We start from the raw sequence: 6,833 nt of genomic DNA on the forward strand, positions 1-6,833 counted from the left end.
GACACCGAGTCCCCATTAGAAGTAGCCAACACTATGATGCCGATCAAAGAAGCGGTCCCTTACTGGGTTCCGCCACGAGGTCAGGGAACAAACGACGATATCAATCACACAGATGCAAAGGGAAGGGTTGTGTACAATTGGGTTTATCAACCATGGGATCGACAAGATATCTTAACTTTTCGGCAAACCCTGCCCGATTTAAGAAAGAACCCGACAGCATTTTATACCGAATTAGGCACAGTCTTGGGTTCGACGATAATGACTTTAGCGGACATTGACTTGTTTTTCGGGTTATGTCTGCCGGCTGACGTGTGGAAGCAAATCCGGAAAACCGACCACACAGATCTGTTCGGACATACCTGGAATCAACTCAGTGAGCTAGATAGACAACGGGAGCCCGGAAGGAAACCTGTAAAAGACGTACTGGAACTCCCAGACAAAATAGTTCAGAAGCTAAAGACATTGATCCCAGAGAAAAAGGTAGATTGGTCGATAGTCACGGCTTGCCGTCAGAAACCCCAGGAAGACGTATCGGAATACTTCTCCCGATTTGAGACGGTGTTCTCCGACTACAGTGGCCAAGACATGACCACCGCCACTGGACAACACCTGTTTGTGCAAAATTATGTAAAGGGTCTGTCGCAAGAGGTCTCCCAAAAGTTACAGACGAGCGAGAGTAGTTGGGGGCCTCCAAACCCGCAGCTATCCTTCAGATGGCTCAGTACTACGAACATCAAAAGAATGAGAGTGATAGGGCATCCGAGAGAAAGAAGAAAGATTTGAAAGAAAGGGTGATGATAGCCCAGATACAAGGGGTAGCGGTTGGAAGAGAGTCCCACAGGGGAAACTACCAATCGACAACCCCTAGAAATACACCTCTTAAAGATCGCACCCCGACACCCCACATTGGACGTAGAGACATTAGCGAGGACCAGTGTGCCTTCTGCAAAGGATTCGGCCATTGGAAATCCCAGTGTCCGGTTCTGTTGGAGATGAACAGAAATAGGGACCCCAAGGACGTAGCGGGTGGACTGAGAAATAAAGGACAGGGACGAGGGTACACAAATGACACCAACACCGACAGACCAGGGAGATCGAACACGTTTGACCGTCCCCGACAGAACCAGTATCAACTATCAGACAGTGAGAATGCCCCCGACTTTGCATAGGACTGCCAGGGGCAAGGGGGGGATCCAGTCGAGCTCTGTGTTGACCAGCAAGGTCCTTACGTCACCGCTAAGGTCCTGGGTACAAAGTCTCCATTTTTGGTAGATACTGGGGCGACACGTAGTGTGTTATCGAAACGACTGATTCCAAGGGCACCCTTGTCTGGCTCACACATTACATCGATAGGTTTCGATGGGACGCCCTCCACTAACCCCCTGTCCGTACCTATCTCCTTTGACCTAGAAAACAACCTCACTGATACAACATTTTTGATCTCCTCCAACTCCCCCGACGCCATTATGGGCATTGATTTACTAAAGCATTTTCGAACTACCATTAGGTGTTCCCCAGATGGAGTCCGAGTCATCCTGTACGACAACCCGGGCATGTCCAAATCCTGCCCAGCACGACACATGTACTCAATAACTGACGCTGACCTGTCCCTGCTCGACACCCTGCCCCCGTACCTGTGGGCCAAAAATGACTCTGATGTAGGACGAATGATGATTGACCCTGTGCACATAACTGTAAGGCAAGACGCAATGCTCCCGAAACTTCCACAGTATCGGATATCACCCGAGGGTGAGAAGGCACTGGTAGCGATCATTCAGTCCCTGGTAGATGCAGGAGTGGTAGAGGAAGTAGTTAGCAATGTCTGCAACAGCCCTATCCTACCCATTGTTAAGAAGCAAGGCGAGGGAGATGAGAAAGTGTACCGCTTCATCATCGACCTACGGGAAGTTAACAAAGTGGTGGTACCCCAGTACCCCGTAGTCTCAGACATCACCACCATTTTGACCCTCATTCCGTCCACTGCCACCACCTTCACTGTCATTGACCTCAAAAATGCATTTTTCTCTATCCCCATCCACCCGGACAGCTGTTATCTCTTCGGCTTCACCCTAAAATCCCGCTCGTACCGATTTTGTAGAGCTCCCCAGGGCTACACTGAAAGTCCCAGCATTTACAGCCAGGCCCTCAAAAGACAGCTGGACGCCGTCCAGCTACCTGATGGGGTGGTGTTGATCCAATATGTCGATGATATCCTTTTGGCGGCCGACACCACTCCACTTGCAATCACAGCCACTGTCCAACTCTTACACTTTCTTGCAGAAAATGGCCACAAAGTCTCCAAAAAGAAATTGCAGTTCTGCCAGCCTCAAGTGACATACCTAGGCCATCTCCTGTCCAAAGAAGGGAGGAAACTTACGCCCGATCGGATCCAAAGCATCCTAGACACCCCCATCCCAAAAACACAGAAGCAAGTCCGTTCTTTGGTGGGTCTTACCTCTTTCTGCAGACAATGGTTGCCAAATTTCAGCCTCATTATAAAACCCCTACTTTACTTGTTGGCCAAAGATGTCCCCTTCCCGCTCCCTTGGACCCCCGAATGCCAAGCGTCCTTTAAAGAGTTGCGGGATGCCCTTTGTTCAGCACCTGTCCTGGGAACACCAGATTACTCAAAGCCCTTCTCCCTCTTCACACACGAAAGGGAGGGATGCGCGTTGTCTGTTCTAACTCAGCCCATCGGCTTTAAGCAGCGCCCTTGTGCCTACTTTTCTGCCACTCTTGACCCCGTAGCCAGAGCTTTGCCTGCCTGCCTTCGAGCAGTAGCCGCCGCTGCTGTCTCTATCCGTCAGAGCGAGGGAATCGTGCTTTCGAACTCCCTCACTGTGCTAGTACCCCATGCGGTCGACACCCTTTTGAACCAGACCAAAACTCAACACCTGACTAGTGCACGACTGACGGGGTACGAATTGACCCTACTTGCACCCCACATCACCCTGAAGAGATGTACGACTTTGAACCCTGCCACACTACTACCCTTGCCTGAAAATGACCCCGATGTGCCTCCCATACACAACTGTGTGACCCTCACGGACGAACAGACTAGGAGTAGAATTGACCTCCGAGACACTGCTTTTACAGACCCTGATGGGGAGCTATGGGTAGACGGCTCATGCATCAAACTCCCAGATGGCACCACTTCAGCCGCCTATGCGGTAACGACAGCCCAAACAGTAGTTGAGACAGCCCGCATCACACAACGATCCGCGCAAGCGGCAGAGCTAATTGCCCTCACACGGGCATGTATCATAGCAACAGGGACCACGGCAAACATTTACACAGACAGCCAGTATGCCTTTGGGGTGGTTCATCATTTTGGGCTCCTGTGGAGGGAAAGGGGATTCCTGACGTCCCACGGCACACCCATCCTCCACGGAGACCTGGTTTCCGCTTTGATTGAAGCAGTTCTCCTCCCCAAACGATTAGCAGTGATCAAGTGTCAGGCACACAAGAAGGTGACGGACTTAGTTTGACAAGGAAACGCGCTGGCCGACATCACTGCACGAACCACAGCTGAGAATAGGACAATGACGCGCATGTATGTGACCAGGTCACAAGCAGAGAAATGGACTGACGCTAGGGAGACGATTAGAGACATCCAGTCGGCCAGCACCCCTCACGAACTGACCGAGTGGGCACGGGTGGGTTTAAAGGACGATGAAGGCTGCTGGCGGACAAAAGATGCAAACAAATGGTTGCTGCCTGACTCATACCTGATCCCCATACTGACTATGGCACATTCCCCCGCACACATAGGATATGCCCCCATGATTGAACTCATTTCCAAAGTCTGGCACAACGACAAAATCCCAGACTCAGCCAAACGCCTGGTCCAGCAGTGCCTTATCTGTCTGCAACACAACCCCGGGAAAGGAACTGTGGTGCCCCGGGGAGGGTTTGGGGTCCCCGACCACCCCTTTGAGGTCCTCCAGATGGATTACATCCAGCTAGAGAGATGCCGAAACTTGAAGTATGTACTAGTCATTGTATGTGCCTTCAGTAAATGGGTAGAAGCCTATCCAACCCGTGATAACACTGCCATGACTACTGCCAAAGTACTACTGAAAGAGTTTTTCCCCCGCTACGACCTTTGTCGAATTTTATGGAGCTACAACGGCCCCCACTTCATAGATGAGGTTATCCAACTAATCTTGAAGGGGTTGGGTGTGAAGCAAAGGTTCCATGCGGTCTTCCACCCCCAATCTGCTGGTTTGGTGGAGCGACACAACGCAACATTGAAGCTGAAACTGTCAAAAATAGTGGCCACCACAGGACTTAAATGGCCAGATGCCCTCCCACTGGCATTGCTATCGATGCGCTCCACTCCCACTAAGCACCATTTGACCCCCTACGAGGTTGTATTCGGACGACCAATGAACCTTTGGACTGCCCCCAAACCGACCTCCATTCATGACGTCCCGGACGTCCTACTGTCTGATTACTTGTACAAATTAACTAAAACATTGTCTGTCATTCATCAGCAGGTGCAGCAGGCCATCCCCGATGCTTCCAGGGGTCCGGGCCACGACATCCAACCGGGGGACTATGTGTTAGTCCGGAATTTTCAACGGGCGAAGAGTCTGGAACCCCGGTGGACGGGCCCCTGGCAAGTACTGATCACCACCCGGACGGCTCTTCGAGTGGAGGGGAAACTGCACTGGCTGCACGCGCACCACTGCAAGAAGGTCTCCTCGAACCTGGCCACAACTGAAAACATCGACAACCAGGAAGAGCTCTTGAACAAGGATCGGCCATCACTGAACTGCTATCCTGATACCGAGGCACTTGAACTTGCAAAATTCCCTGATCCCACTGTGCCATCCAGGGAAGGGTATTTCCTGCGTCGAAAGGAGGGAGCTTCGGCTAAGTAGACCACGGACTAAGTTAAATCTCAGAACGGTGACCTAAACACCACCAAGGGTTACCCGGAGAGAAGCTACACAAAGTCTGTGGTTCTGCCTGCTATCCGAGCACCTTGAAGATGATGGAAGCGCCAGATAAGAAGATGATGGAAGCGCCAGATAAGAAGATGATGGAAGCAGCCGGAAATACCCACTACAGGAACCCAAAGACTGACAATATGCACAAATCAAAGACAATTGCCTTCTTCATTGTCTTCCTCTTTTGCCTCCTCCTCATGACTTCCTTCTGGATCTTGGAGGAAAGCACACCTGCACATCAGATATTGCTAACCACCGAACAGCCAACGACTATGAAAGAGCATCACCTGATCTCCCTCTCACCTCAGCTCCGAGAGAGGCGTAAGGAGTTCTGGAACAATTCCTTTGTACAACTGTTGCACCAGCACAACCTTGCTGCAAATGCCACCAACTGCTGGATCTGCGGACTGCTCCCACATGCCACCGGTCACTCCATCCCCTTCATCCCTTCTCCTTTCTCAGTTCATGGCTCCTGCCTTGCCTGGTTGAGCCTCATGCAAGAAAGCCACAAGGACAACGCCACTTCTGGTCAGACAGTGTCACACTTCTACTATGGGTTCTGGCTGAACAAAACCGGAAGGACATCTGCTCCCTTTTGCCCCGTGCCCTCCGGTTCCGCCTTCCATATGGACATCCCTGCCAAAGAGCGGGTGGAAATGCAGGTGCTCCATAATCCAGCTAGACCCACCTTTTCCTACCTACGGAAGCGAACCGCTGCCACTCTGACTGTGGCTCTGTCCGTTATCAACGTCACGGGTCTTGTGTGCATCGAAGGACTGGGAACGCAGCTGGTGGGTCACAGTGCCTGCCACATCACCAGGTCATTGGACTCAACTGATCCCCCCTCATTTGTCGCTTTCCGAATATGTACTTTGTTTGTGGCACCAAAGCATACACTTGGCTCCCGAAAGGTTGGAGGGGTACTTGCTACATCGCCTTCATTCTTCCCCCCACGTACGTAGCCTCTGCTAACCATCACCGGCAGAGACGCGCAAGTGACATTGGACAAGCCGACTCCACTGGAGCACAGTTCCTGGATGCAGTGAAGGGACTTGTTCCCCTGTGGGGCCCAATGGCGAACAGCCGCGCCATACGACACCTGACCCAGGCAGTAGAAACAACCATCAACATCACTGCTGGCATCCTCGCTAACAACACGGCTGAGCCTCAGGCGGTCCGCCTTGTGGCCCTTCAAAACCGCCTTGTTCTAGATGTGGTTCTCGCCGACCGTGGAGGAGCATGCCGCATCATCGGATCTAGCTGCTGCACCTACGTGCCGGATAACTCGCCCTCAGTCTACAAAGCAATTGAACACCTCCATAGACTTTCCTCGGAGGCCCATCAAGAGCAAGAAGGATGGTCGCTTGGGAGCTGGTTTTGGGATACTTTGAAGGACTGGGGATGGAGGTTGTTTACATTTATATTGATACCGGTTGTAGTAATATGTGGGTGTTGCCTAGGTATTCAATGCTTGCCATCTTTGTGTGTACTGATCTCTAACTGCGTGTGCCCTAAGACTTTGGACTTCAGAACTGAGCACATGAGTCCCCTCTATGAGATGGAAATACGTGGCGTTATGGGGATAGATCCGAATTGACAAGTTGGCGAGATATGTTAAAAGGGAGGACTGTGGGATTTTAGTTTGCGGACTGAACATCATCTGTGCCATCTTGTCACTCACGTACAATATGCACAGCAGCCATTTTAGGTACCATGGTCTCCCTGTTCACGATCGATCGCCAGCGCGCTCCCCTGACCCTGCGAGCATCCCCCGCACACCCTGGCTGCCCCCGCTCTCACATGCATAAGTCATAAACCCTCCCCTTCCGCATGACTCTGTCCTTGGGAGTCACACCCACGCCTGACCAACACCTCCTT

At 51.7% G+C, this 6,833-nt stretch overlaps 1 pseudogene; it reads left to right on the plus strand.

Moving 5' to 3' along the window:
- The first annotated feature begins 4,996 nt into the window (after window positions 1–4,996).
- LOC147728620 (endogenous retrovirus group PABLB member 1 Env polyprotein-like) lies at window positions 4,997–6,552 on the plus strand (annotated as a pseudogene).
- The last annotated feature ends 281 nt before the right edge of the window (window positions 6,553–6,833 follow it).

This window comes from Lissotriton vulgaris, chromosome 3_1 (genome assembly GCF_964263255.1).
Source record: "Lissotriton vulgaris chromosome 3_1, aLisVul1.2, whole genome shotgun sequence".
In the NCBI taxonomy this organism is placed as follows: domain Eukaryota; kingdom Metazoa; phylum Chordata; class Amphibia; order Caudata; family Salamandridae; genus Lissotriton; species Lissotriton vulgaris.